The 14,867-nt window shown below is 33.1% G+C and overlaps 1 protein-coding gene across 2 annotated transcripts in view; it reads right to left on the bottom strand.

Moving 5' to 3' along the window:
- Positions 1 to 14,320, bottom strand: part of LOC134263053 (allatostatin-A receptor-like) — a 72,134-nt gene extending 57,814 nt beyond the window's left edge. The window contains exon 1 of one of the 2 annotated variants that reach the window (XM_062745372.1): positions 13,938 to 14,296. The gene's annotated coding sequence lies outside the window, so the exon portion shown is untranslated. Of the gene's footprint in view, positions 1 to 13,937 lie in introns of both variants that reach the window. The other variant, XM_062745386.1, reaches the window with a different exon arrangement.
- Positions 14,321 to 14,867: the final 547 nt, after the last annotated feature.

Here is a 14,867-nt window from a genome sequence, read left to right on the forward strand (position 1 = left end):
GACCCAGTCAGGTTCTCTATGGACCCTCTAGTTTATTCTGTGGTCGTTAACTGGATTACTTGTTCTATTTCAACACAGAGTCTTCTTTTGCAGTTATTAGCTTTTATTACACTCATTGGTTTGAAACAAATGAAACCAGCACAATGATACCGCTATGTCCAATATCTTATATTGCGGGACTGTCTTATGCAGCGGTTGATGAATGGCACATTGGACTTTGGACCTCAATTTAATCATCTTAAAGACTTCTGAGATAGTGAGTAAATTCCAATAAATCCAGAAATCTTGAACAACAGGGTGTGCTTTTCTGATTACTTTTATTTGTTTAATTTTCTCAGCTTTCAGACATCAAATTAAAAAATGACCTCAAACTGGTACATATTACATTAAACAAGAGGCCAAATGGGCCACATCGCTCACCTGAGTAACTTTGGCCATGCTGTACTTTACCAGATTTCCGCTTTGTACGCCTAATGTGGCCTCGCCCTAACCCCGGATCATGATTTGAACAATTTAGAATCTTCAGTACCTCAGATGCTTCAATATAAGTTTCAGCTTTTCTGGCCCAGTGGTTCGTGAGAAGTAGTTTAAAGATTGTTCCTATATATATGTATTTCAATGTAAAACGTGGATTCCTTATCGTGGTCCCGCCGTATCCCTGGGGGTCTTGATTTTAACAATTTAGAATCTATACTACCCAAGGATACTTCCACATAAGTTTCAGCTTCTTTGACCGGGTGGCTCCGGGAGAAGAAGATTTTAAAAGATTTTTCTTACATATTTTTAATGTAAAACTTGGATTCCCTGTTGTGGCCCCGCCCTATATCCAAGGGCCATGATTTGATAAATTTAGAATATACATGACCCCAGGATGCTTCCACATAAGTTTTAGTTTTTTGGGCTCTCCCATTTTTAATGACCCACCCTTTTTTTGTCTTTTCTTTATTATTTCCCCTTGTGAGGGGACTTGGCCCTTTATTTTAACAAATTAAACTCTCCATCACCCAAGGAAACTTAGTTCAAAGTATGTTAAAAATTGGCCCCGTGGTTCTTGAGAAGTTTAAATGTGAAAAGTTTACATACGGACGGACAACGGATGATCAGAAAAGCTCACGTCAGCTAAAAGCTTAGGTGAGCTAAAAATGTTTTTAAATTAGATACCGAACAATGTCTTTCCTGGTAATTATTTTGAACTTCATTTTGTTTCATACGGCGAATAATGTCATTCTTGCATTCATTTCATTTAATAATGAGGTAAATAAATAAAATCTCTTTCGTATTTACTATAAAGATTCTATTGATAATACCAATGACGATTTCGGCAAAATCACGCAGTTCAACTTTGAGATCACTTTAAAGGTATTCATTAAGAATTCATGATGAAAAATAACTTTAATAAGTAAGAGTTATCTGCCCATCATAGGGGCATCCCGCCTTAAAGGAGCAGAGTATTGATTTCTGGTGTCTTTAAAGAACGCCATCTGATGCCATTCACTTCTCTGTTATACGCCGGAAGACATAAGCAAGAAGTTCAATCACATTTACAGACATAAGAGAAGAGAGAGTGCGGAATCTGTATTCATTATTTACGGCCTCAAGTGAAAACAGATATCAGCGCGGGTATGTCGAGAAATCGAGGTCTTTAAAGTACAGAAGCAGCCCATGAATTTTTAAACATAAACTGATTACTGTCTTTTGCTCTCTATAATGAAGAGGATAAAAGCCTTTTTAAGTTCAAACCGATCTAAATTTGAGAACAAACAAGTTTGGCGTGCAGCTTTCTCGTATTTCTTGTTTCCATTCACATATAAGTACAAACAAACTAAGAAATTTACACGAAAACTACTTGATCCTTTATTTACTCAAAGACCAACTTGACATAGTTTTTTGCATAGTTATTCGCAGGAATATCGAAGTTGAAAAGCCGAAGGTATTTTTCAAATTACCAAGTTGTTGATGAATTTAATAGGTACATGTGTACATCTTGACAAGATTATTTTGCTTCCTTTCTACATCGGTCTGCTTATATGATGTAAATTATGAAAAAAAGGATACATAAAGTGTTTTAAAAAGGATACTAGTAATATAAAAACTAGAGGTACTGTGAGCAATGAGCTCACTAAATGATACAACCGCCACCTATACGAATATAATGCGTGTGTCCATGTTTTGTTTTGGGAAACCCAAAGTGTCAGATCAAAAAGTAAAATAGGAGGTGCATAATAAAGATTCTGTGAAAGTTTCGTCAAATATCATTCAGTGGTATGAGAGGAGCTGCGGATAAGAGATGGGTACCCCAAAGCGAAATTCACGTAAGATTTTGGATATAGTGTGTTATATACCCTCCCGCTTTTCAAGCATAATACTCTAAAACCTCTTTAAAATAGTGAGGCCAATGTTTTCTGTAACTAGTGCTTTAATACGCATTTGAGCCACAAAGTTCACTGTATGAGTGATATCTCTCTAAATTCACAAGATTTATAATATGTTTTAATGTTTCAGAATGCCGTAAAATCATTCAAGGTTATATGGCAACATCATGAAAGAATTCTTTTTTTTTTGGTTCATGTAAAGAAAGAAAAACAATATCTATGTGGTGTTTGAAGACCATGCAGGTCTTCCAACAATCTATCGGTAGTCCCCTGGGCACTAATTGTGCCCCGTTTTAAGCGCAAGCCAATTTTTGTATTCACTTGAAGAATTTGTTTAAAATCTTTTTACGTAAGAAGAAAACACTTACTGTGGTCTTCAGCTAGAATTTTCGATATATCGACGACGTATTGTCAATTAACAATGATAATTATACCCTCCGCTTGAAAAGTGGGAGGGTATATAGTGATCGGGATATCCGTCCGTCCGTCTCTCTGATCTAACACTTATTTCAAGTCACCTTGCAAAACATGACCATTTTAACCATATGGAAGGCGGGGGTATTATAAAGTGACCTCATTGCTCACAGTATCTCTAGTTTCCATTCTTATGTCGACACGAAACATCCCGAAGAACGTTAAATAAAAGATACTACAGAGTCTGACACATCTGTTTCATATTTGGATAATTTACTAGAAAAAGACGTTAATGGCAATCTAACAACAAAGCCTTCTGATAAACTTAATTGCTTTAACTTTTCAATCGTCAACTACCCTTACTTTGCAGCAATATACCCTTATCATCTACATCTGAGAATTATACCTCTCAGTTGATTCGATACATAAGAGCATGCTTTTCCGTCATTTTTCGATCATTACAGGGAGCACACGACGAGTGTGACGGGTCGGAAGAGGATGATCCTCCCTCCAAGGCACCTGATCCCACCTCTGATGTTTTAGAGGTCTGTGTTTGATCTGCTCCTATTTTGTTTTGTTTTGTGGACTCTTGAGATTGAATAATGTTTGTTATATTGACATAATTCATCACTAAACTTTGACCCGTGCGTGCACGGGTTGACATTGTTATTATTGCATCCATGTGCATATCTACGGAAGCCCATTTAGGACCTATCAAAAAATATTTTTGAATTCGTTATAACGAATTTAATTTGTTATAACAGATTTATTGAATTCGTTATAACGAATTTAATTTGTTATAACAGATTCATGGAATTCGTTACAACGAATTTAATTTGTTATTACAGATTTATTGAATTCGTTATAACGAATTTAATCTGTTATTACAGATTTCTTGAATTCGTTATAACGAATTCAAGAATTTGGTTAGAACGAATTCAACAAATCTGTAATAACAGATTAAATTCGTTATAACGAATTTAATAAATCTGTAATAACAAATTAAATTCGTTATAACGAATTCAATGAATCTGTAATAACAAATTAAATTCGTTATAACGAATTCCATTAATCTGTTATAACAAATTAAATTCGTTATAACGAATTCTAACAAGAGGCCCATGGGCCACATCGCTCACCTGAGCACTAAGGGTATGAAAAAGTAGAAAATGGTTTTTTATTGGAAAGTTTAAATCCAAAAGTAGTCCCATGATCAATCATGGATTTGCTATTTTTTAGAAAATGATTTTTAAAGAATTTTCCTATATATATCTTTGAAAACTTTGGTCTGCCATTTTGGCCCCGCCTTACCCCCGGGGGTCATGATTTGAACAAACTTGAATCCACACTACCTGAGCATGCTTCCATATAAATATGACTTATCATGGCTTTGCTATACTTGAGAAGATTTTTAAAGAATTTTTCTATATATTTCCATGTAAAACTTTGATCAGCCATTGTGGCCCCGCCTTACCACTTGGGTCATGATTTGAACAAATTTGAATCTGCACTACCTGAGGATGCTTTCATATATATATATATATATATATATATATATATATATATATATATATATATATATATATATATATATATATATATATATATATGTATATATATGATGAATTATATGGAAAGCCAACGGGTTCAAAATTCCAACTCTGTAACTTAAAATGTATACATGCAAACCTGATTTTTTAAATTGTAAATTCTTAATTTCATAATTTGTCAATTGTTTTTTCACAATTTGTTAATTGTAAATTATCCAACATAACTTGAAAAGTGTAAAAATGTAAATGAAAGTTATGTCAATGATCACGTGTAATTCGTAGACTTGCGATTTGTCAACTTAGGAAATGTACTTGCGTGATTCGTATATTATGCAAGGTTGCATATTAAGACGAAAGAGGGCATCAGACAACCTTATCATAAATGCGTTTATATGACTCTTCTACTTATCTAAAGGACCCATAACTCCTAAAAGGGGTATCAAAGGTTATGTCTTAATTGTTTTACTGTATAAAATTCATTATCGAAAATCCGAGGGGGTCCTGACCTCTATAACCCCCAACCCCCTCCTGCCGAATCTGCCACTGCCCAGTAATATTACAGAAAATGCTTTTAAAAAATTGATGTTAAATTCGAAAATTATTCAGGATTGTTGGGAGTTTTTACTAGAGTATACCCCTGCTAATACATTATTATTTACAAACAGTCTTAAAGACAGATGAAATTAATTTATTTATAAGCGTTTCATCAGCCTTTCTTTATATATTTGCCTGGTAGGACGCATCCATCATCATTGTCGTCCTTCATCCTGTGGTGTGTGGGGCAGCAGCGAACTTTCTCCACTCTTTGTCTATCCTGGGCCAGCCGCGTCAATGATCTTCAGTTCTGGTGCATTGCTGGACGCATTGGGGAAAATTGTTAAGACACGAATTAACCTTCCACCCTTATAGCGTCCCTTTCGTCTTAATAGGTGTTAGCATAATGCAAGCTTGCATAATTTACAAATCACGAAAGTACAATTTACATTTCACAAGTTAACAATTCGTAAGTCTACGAATTACATGAGAGCATCGGCAAAACTTGCATTTAGATTTTATCAAATTACGCATGGATAGTAACAACTAACAAATTGTGAAAGTACTATTGACAGATTAATATGAAATTTAGATTTACAATTAACAAATTCAGGTTTACATGTGTACATTTTAAGAATTACAGACTTGGAATTCTGAACCCGTTGGCTTTCCATAGAACTATGGCTTTGTCATTCTTGAGAAGAAGATTTTTAAAGAAATTTCCTATATATTACTATGTAAAACTTTGATCGGCCATTTATGGCCCTTCATTTGAACAAACTTGAATCCCCTTTACCCAAGGATACTTTGTGGCAAGATTGGTTGAAATTGGCCCAGCGGTTCTTGAGAAGAAGTCGAAAATGTGAAAAGTTTACAGACAGACGGACGCCGGACAAAATGTGATCAGAAAAGCTCACTTGAGCTTTCAGCTCAGGTGAGCTAAAAATCGTTATAACGAATTCTAAAAATCGTTATAACGAATTCAAAATTATTTTTTGATAGGTCCTAAATGGGCTTCCGTACATATCAGACATTTACAACATACATACATTGACACATTCATTTTCTATGGTACTTTTGAAATAAACAATGAATGTGAATATAAACTGGGATTTTTTTTATTTGTTTGTTTGTTTGTTTGTTTGTTTTTTTTTTTTTTGCAAAATTGTTGCGTAACGGCGTAGCGCAGAATGGGTTTAACCCCCCAGTCAGCTATAAATTAAGTGATGAGTTCCAGTCACGCGGGAGCTTGCATAAATTTCACCTTTCAAAACAAATTTAATAAAAGAAATTATGTATACAATGTATTTATTGGAAATATTACAACAACAAAGAGTTAAGCACTGCTGATATATATCAAGCAAGTAATGAAAATGAAGAAATGTGCTAAGCTGGTATTTTTACACAATCAGTTATGTATCAATGCAGGTCTCAACTTGTTCAGAATATGACCTCAACAATAAAAGAGTTAAGCATTGATAATATATATATACTTTAAATATACACAGGTAATATAGATGAATATAATCTGTAAAAGCAGAAATGAAAATGGACTTGGTTGAGAAAAAATAAAAACAAATTGGTAATTTTCAAGTACCGATGATGTTTAAAATATATGAAAAAAAGACAGTACTCTTCTGATTTATTTGTACTAAAGGCCAAAAATTCTATATAGTCGTATAAATAATTCAATTATGTTTGAGTCCTGTTAAAACTGATAACCACATAAGTATACGAAAGTTGTCGAAACACTGATGATGAAAATCTTTGAGTCAAGTAAAATATGATAATGTCGGATCCCAATAATGGCTAGAAAAAAAGAACCTATCAAACAAGACAATCAAAATATCATAAGGAAAAAATATCAAAAAGATGGCATGTCAAAACAAAATAGGCCAAATATGCAGATCAAAACCGTGCTGAAATTTTCTTCAATTTTGAAAACACTTTTATTAGTTTGCTATTTATAGTAAATATCTTGACGCTACTTAAAATGTTATAAGAGTTTATTTTAAAACGATTAGGGTCAATTCATACAGGTCATTGGCATTAAATACAAGTCAGAATTGATATGGGAGTACCTTTCTCAACTTGCAAAAGCACAGTGGATTTATTAGCAATGTCAGTTAACTACTTAATAAGTTTTAGCATACGTAACGTGAACGTTGATTCGTTGATTTGCTATCGCGACTTTGTGCCGCAGCCAATCAGATGACCAATGTATGTATATACATCACATACGACGATTTTTCGGCGAGTTTGACCATTGTTGATAAATAAACGGGATCACCCATGGGTATTGAGTATCCGACGATGAATACATGTATTGCCTTTTGTAGTCCGATTTAAGGAGGCTGGGGGTCAACAAATAAATCATCAGATATAACTTAATTTTTTAGTTATGATATCCTTAGCTGCCAACCATCATTTGGCAAAGAAAAATTTCATACATTTTAGTATATCCTTACATAGAACTCTTCTAAAGGAGACCAAAATCGTCTAAAAATGGCCACAACCCCCAAGCCCCTTTAACGTTTGTCCCCTTTCTGTACACTTTTTCTTAGCGTGGATTCAACTGCCTACCCCGTCCTCGGAATTAATCATACGGAGAAAGGAATATAGTTCATTCCTGATTGAATTTCTATTCTATAGGTTGCTAGAAATTTCAATTAATAGCTAGTATCCTTTGATTATTTTTGTCCTCACGCCTCGGTCAGTGTTATATCGTAATTAACAGTTGACGACTAAAAATATTTTTGCATAGAATATGTAGGTCAGACTAATGTACAAAATCACTGTGTTCACATGTAATTTATCTTTCCCCCTAAATAACGACAATTCTATACACCAATTAATCAGGGGAACTTGCAATAAACACTTGTACTTCAACAGCAAAAAATCTGCGCCCTTTCCTTTATCAAATTAATGAATTCTCACTTCGAATTTTGAAATCAAAAAGCCACGAAGAGAGTCGCAACTTTTACATAGTGTCATTTCGGTAAAGAATTACATGTAGCTCCAATATGGCTTCTATGCAAACGAATAGAAAAGTCTCCACTTCCCAATATATAGGCGAGTCACAAGAGTTGTAAGACCCTGCCTTTAAAATTTTATGTTAAAAAAATGTTAAAATCAATTACGTACGATTAATTCTTCTGAAATTATTAAGTATTCATACATGTATTTCAAGAAATAAATCTAACATTATGATGACATTATCATATCACTAATACCAGCTTTAGGACCTAAGACAGGGGAACAAAAAAGGGGGGAAAAGTTTTTATCTGTTTCTATAATAAGCAAGAATGACATGTGCGGATCAAAAGTGGGGTGGGTTAATAGGACTTTTAAAGAGGGTTTCAGGGTTGGTATAGTAACCTAATAATGAGAAGGAAAAGTCGTATATATATATAAGCAATCTATTCAGCGCTCCAGCTACCATGAAATAGTTTTTTATGTTAGGTCGAATTACTCAAGATTTTTTAAACCTTTTTGGGGGGGGGGGGGGCAAAATATTTATGATATTTTTTTTTTTAAATATAGGTGGCTCTGAAGAATTTTTTTTTTAATTGGATCACCGTAAAGTGAGAATTAATTTTAAGAGATGGTAGTATAAAATTGATTACAAGTTCTATTTTTGTGTGTATGAATTATCTTGTCCAGTGATATTTATTCGCATAAGCGAGAGAGACACGGAAATAGTTTTCAACGTGAATACCTGCGTGATCAAAAGTAAATTATACTCTCTAAGTTGTTTAGTTTGTGTAACTTGAAGTATCAAACGAAATTTGACAAGAAATCAAAACCATATGTGAGATTAATGCATTTTTAATTGTTTACACCCTCCCTAAAAATAAAAGTAATTGTTTCCACATCTTACAGAAAAAATAACTTATCATGTTATGTTGTAAATTTTGCATTTACCTCCCCCTAGTAAATTAAAAATTTACAACATGATAAACCTATGAAGAGGAGAACAAATGTCATTCATTGACTTTTAAAAAAAAACCTTTCACAATCGAGGAAGAAATTAACTACGGAATCAAAGGCAATACATTACAGATCCGTATAAATTGATTGATGTGTCGTAAACATGCCAAATAAATCTACCATTTTCTTTAGCATGGAACTTCGAGATATGCTGAGAAGATAATATAATGAGCGTGTCATTGCTGCTTTTAAATCCCATGTGTGGCAAAATAGAGAGGGCCGTATTTGGAACCAGCAGCAATGCAAAGCAGTCATTATCTTGCGATGAAAACACATATAGCTCTACAAATATCCAGGATGATAGACGGAAGTCGAAATCAAAAATATGAATAGGGACTAGGACAATAGCACGTTGGGATTAAAAGCAGAATACAATTCCATTGTGTTTTTGATGCATGGTTTTGATTCACACTTCGAAACTCTTGAAATTATTGAAACATTTCAGGAATATGTTGAATATGAAAAGGCGATTTCAATTTTGAAATTTAATCCGTTTATTATGAAAAGGACATACAAAAGCATTATTACTTTATTAGCTTAAATGAATACTATATATATAGAGAGAGAGAGAGAAAGAAAGAGAGAGAGAGGGAGAAAGAGAAAAATTGATAAATCTTCAGGAGGTTCAATTCCTTCAGAGAGTGTTAACTGAAGGCAAAGATTACCGGTAGATACCTCAAATCGATAAGAAAAAAACAAGCTAATTCAGAGAATTCGTGTCCCCCGCTTTGGGAAAAAGTCGAATCCCCCTAACTGAATTTGTAGAATTATTAAATACATGTACATGTATGTCAATATGCATATAAAGATTTGATTGCTTATTCTTTATTATGTGTATAGAAGATTTTTTTATATGGAATATTTATCACACTGTAATGATGATTTTATATAATAAATTTTTCATTTATATTTCATATGTAAAAAAAAAAGTATTTAAAAAAAAATTGTAGGATCCACCGAGGAGGTCATGACCTTTAATAACTTGAAGCGAGAGACATAACCACTAGACCACGGAATCGCTTTACGCACTGTGAAGTATATGCAGAATTGAAGTCACATTGTATATATTCGTGTTTTCATATATATATTCTAAAAATTTTACACAATCCATGGTGTATGATCTATTTAGCCTTTATTAATCAGTTCTAATAATGTAATAAGAACATAAAGTCCGCCGAGAACCTGCTTTTATATAAGTTTAACTCTCCTGGCATGCCCCTGCTCTAAAAATTTTTACATGTAATACTATATTTCTATGTAAAACTTGGGGCGGGGCTATTGTGGAGAGGGGCGAGAGACCCTAGGGAGTTTTGGTATAAAATTAAATTACATAAGACCAAAATCTTCATATAAATATCAGCTTTCCATGAAATGGTAGTAGGTTTACACAAAGACAGAATATATATTTCTATGTAAAACTTTGACCTTTTGACCTCAAAATCAATAGAGGTCTTCATTAGGCCACAGGGAGTTGTTATATAAAATTTCATTGCAATAGCTCAAATGGTTCATAAGTTTGATCTCGTCTGGCAGTGGTTCTTGAAAGTGTTTTAACAGACAGAATTTGCTTATTTATGACCTTGACCTTTGACCTTTTGACCTCAAAATCAATAGGGGTCTTCTGTAGTCCATAGGGAGTTGCTATGCAAAATTTCATTGCAAAAGCTCAAAGGGTTCTCGAGATATCGTGTGGAAACGAAAGCGTTACAGACAGACAGAAAGACGGACGGACGGACGGACGGACGGACAAACCCAAATTTATCCCCCACTTTTCAAGCGTGAGCTGAAAAGAAGGTACTAACGTGTATATGCCAAACTGATAAGTACGTATTTTTGTTGATTACTGGAGAAATTCAAATCTGATGCGATTTTCTAAAAAAAAAATAATAATGATAATAATAAAAATAATAATAATTCCTATGAAATTAAAATTTTCAATTTCCAATAAAATATATTCAATTACCAATTTTTTTTTTACCATAGAAAGTATGTTTTTAAGTGACTAGTGACAAGTGCGGGGGAAACATTTATATATGATTGTTGCTGGAGGCTTATATTAAAGTACAGTGAAAATGACAGATATTTCTAGCAAAAGTTAAGTTTACATATGTCACATAATTGCATCCTTTTTTTTTTTGTTTTTTTTTTTTGTTAAGCTAATGAACAACAAATCCGCGAGAAAAAAAACACTGTGATGTCCTCTGTAATATTATAATGCAACTACAAGAAACGTTACTTTAAAATTGTTTATATATAGGAATAGTGTTACGTTAGATAGCATTTTCGATTTTATATAATTGCACTTTTATTTCACATTAACTATAATTATAAGGAATCACTATCTAGGATGTTGGGTGTGCAAAGGACATTAACGACAGGTAGAAACGTGGGATAATTTATCATGAAGTTTGATCACCAAAAATAAGAAATGGTTGTTCTTTTACAAATCAAGCATGGTCCAGATTACTTTGTTCATAATGTTTTCGGTGAAATAGCTAATAAAGTAAACTGATAACCAACAAACATGAAGTGCTGTTGGTCCGTTTCAATGTAGAAATATTTGTTTCACATAAACCGATTTCCGTGCAAAGAAAATGACATAATTTAGAACTTCTCGTTATTAGTCCTTTTTGAATTAATGGAAAGTATAGATTTTCTTATCAAGTCTCAAGAATTGTTTTACACATAATTGCCATTATCAGTTGCATTTATAATTTCTAACATGCATTTTCCCGTGCACTATTAGTTTAGCGGCACAGTAATTTTACAATGAAAACGGAGCCACTGGTTTACCTCCTCTCGTTGTATAAACCAAAGTGTTAAAAGAAGAAAAAAATCTAAGGATATCGACCCCCTCTAAGAAATCACTGTAGAAGCTAATAAAATTTGGCGATAAAAAGGGAGCATAGATTTGATAACACACCACACAGATTCGATTTGCAGCTGTCGATCTATTAGGTAAGAACATGGCGCATAAACAGTATAATTTGCTCTGTCGTGGAAGCTCTATTCTTCAGTAGCTATACCCTGTCAGCTATTAAATATTTCGTAGGTGGAATTATTATCCAATTTACAAAAGGACTGACAGGAGAGCACTGGATTATTCAATTATCAGCAGATATAATGATCCCCGATGTCAATAGTTCCTAATGTGGGCTCAGCTACCTGTTCCCTGATGAAGAGTTGAATTAACGCAGATATTTATTTTGAAGCGACAGAGAGTATACAGCTTGAGTTTATTTGAGGGCAGACAGTTTGTTTTACAATATCACTCTCTTTTCATCATGGTCGATAAATAACTTTTATTAAAATTTAACGATTGAATTGGTAAACAGCATAGCTAAATTTAATTCCAAAAATATGAAAGTCATAAAGATAGTAGAAGCATCTATGTAAACTGAACAAAAATAGCAATGTATGAGATGTAAATATTGATTCAATAAAATTCGAATTTTCCCACTTTTTAATGTTTGAAATTCAAAATATTGATTTAAAGTGAGTTTCAGCGAAGGAATTTGGAAATGGGATGAAATGAAAAAAAAAATGTTCTTGGATACATTAGATTTTCGTCATTGAAGTCCAGGCAAGAATGTAATCAAGGAATTGCCTTTAACTGGTGCATCAAAGATTTTAATAACGGTAGTTACTTTTAAAAAAATCGATGGAAGACTTTTTCATCTGTATTATTTTATCAAACGTAATGATTATATGATGACTTAGTAATTTCAAGCCCTCGAAAGATACTGGAATGCTTCCAAATGAAACAAGTTTTTTAACAAAAGCATCGCTCAATTTAACACAACGCCAGGACTTTTGCATTTGAATATTTGGTTTCTCGATAAAGTTTTCCCTCTCTCTCTGATACTGTCTTTATTCTGTTTGAAGATAAAAGAGACCACAAAAAATTGAAATTGAAAAATAAATACAATACTAGTACTTAACCATAGTTTCTATAAAACTGCTATTCGACAGAAATATTTCATAACCCAACTTACTATTTTCTTTATAGTGTTTAAAAAACATGCAAGTGTGGATAGTATTGAGCGCCCTTTCAACTAAAAATCTCTTTGATAATTATGTAATGTGGCTTTGGAGATGACTTTTTTTTTAAATTATGCAGAAAGGAATTTCCATTAAGTTAAGTGCACAATAAGCCTTTTGACTTTAAATAAAAAAAAATACATTGGCTTTACAAACAACTTACTGTGTAATGAACACCTATTGTTGACTATACGATCTTAGCACTGTTCAAGTTGAATCCGAAGCCAATTTTTATTTTTTTTTCCTCATCGTTTAGGAATAAATGAATAATAATAATAATAATAAGTACTTAAATGTTGTATGCTCTTACAAATCTTGATTATTTATGTCAATACGTTGCATTTGTTAATAAAAAGCATCATCCGGTGAAGTATATATATTTGTAGAATGTCCTCACAAAGATAATAATTAAATGGAATTATTGAATATGATTTCTTTTACATTAAGCACGAACATGGGTAAAAAGAAATCTCTTTTGCCTTAAGTACTTTTTATTATCATACGTCTGCAGGCCTTAACCGGAGCCTCACCCTTGTGCAAATAACCCACAGCAAGACAACAAGCTACTTGAGGAAACGCAACCTTTAAGGTTTGATTCTATTTGGCGAGCAATATTCACATGGCGAGGGTTTGGTTAGCACTTCTGATGAATAGAATAAAATCTGTCGTTGAAAGTACAATCCAATATACTACTTTCCAAGAAAGTCACGTGATAGGCTAGCATTCATTTTTTTCGCTTAGAATAAAACACCACACACAATGATAACAAAATACTACTGAGAAGTCTGTAAATTTGATCTTTCATCAGCAAAAAATCCCAATAAATAAATATTAAAACTGAGATATTTTTTAGAACTGTTACAAAACATGCTCGGCGGTATTTTCTCTTGTATTAAAAAAAAACCGGTACATTATTTTTACCATCATGAACATGCAAACTGTCAGAAAAATTATTGTTTTTAAAGACAAGAATTTGAAAAGTGATTGCTTTGCAATATATTGCTTATATATATAATCAAATAAAAATAAATCTTACCTTGAGAGTGTTATGCGTCAGTGCTCAGATTTACTCTTTGAATGCAAACGTCCAAGATGGATAACAGTGTATGAAACTTAGTATTCGCCAGAAAATCGCGCTTTGGATAAAATGAATCGCACAAAAAATCACATATCTTAAAATTCCATTTTCTTAGAACGGGCTTCTGTTCAGTTCAGCAAGCCGCACCTCTTTGTTTCTTCTGCAAACAGAGAAAAGTCTTTAAAAATAATTTTAAAGATTTCCGAGTAGAATAGGCGATAGCAATATATTGTTGAAAATTCTCGGCGAATATCGCTGTTGCTTACAATTATATAATTCAAATACTATCAGAGTCTTTCTGATATACAAGTGTTTACGGATTACCTCTAGGTTTATCGATTCCCGGATAAGCGCATAGCCAATCGTATATGCAGTAGTCCAGTAGCACTTTCTAAATAGTTACCTACATGTGCATCTTTGCTCTCCCTCGTAGCCCGCGGCTTCAAAAATTCTGAATCGACAAAAGAAAACTTTATACAATATATATTATCGTCAGTTTACATAGACATTATGTAAATTACACTCATCACCCTCCATTAGATACCCAACCAAAAATCCATCATGTCCACTAATATTCTATCTTGTATGATGGCTCTGTCAAGGCGCAAAGAGGCCAAGAACAATTACACTCATCCAAGTTCTTCCAAAAATGGTATCTATTTCTGAGGCTTTTATCTAATCATTGTTATCTTTGTGAAGAGAAATGAGTACTCTGTTCATTTAGACTTAACTGTACAAGGAGAAAAAAAAATTACTTGTAACATTTGTAGCAGTATTTCAAAAATAAAGAAAATGAAGACGTTTTAACTTGCAGACTAACCCAAAGTCCTTCAATTTATTGAATTTAACGTCATTATGTAGATTTTCCTGTCGATTGAGTACTGATGT

The sequence above is a fragment of the Saccostrea cucullata genome, unplaced genomic scaffold, assembly GCF_032062105.1.
Source record: "Saccostrea cucullata isolate Sc308-1 unplaced genomic scaffold, CSIRO_AGI_Scuc_v1 ctg1717, whole genome shotgun sequence".
Lineage (NCBI taxonomy): Eukaryota > Metazoa > Mollusca > Bivalvia > Ostreida > Ostreidae > Saccostrea > Saccostrea cuccullata.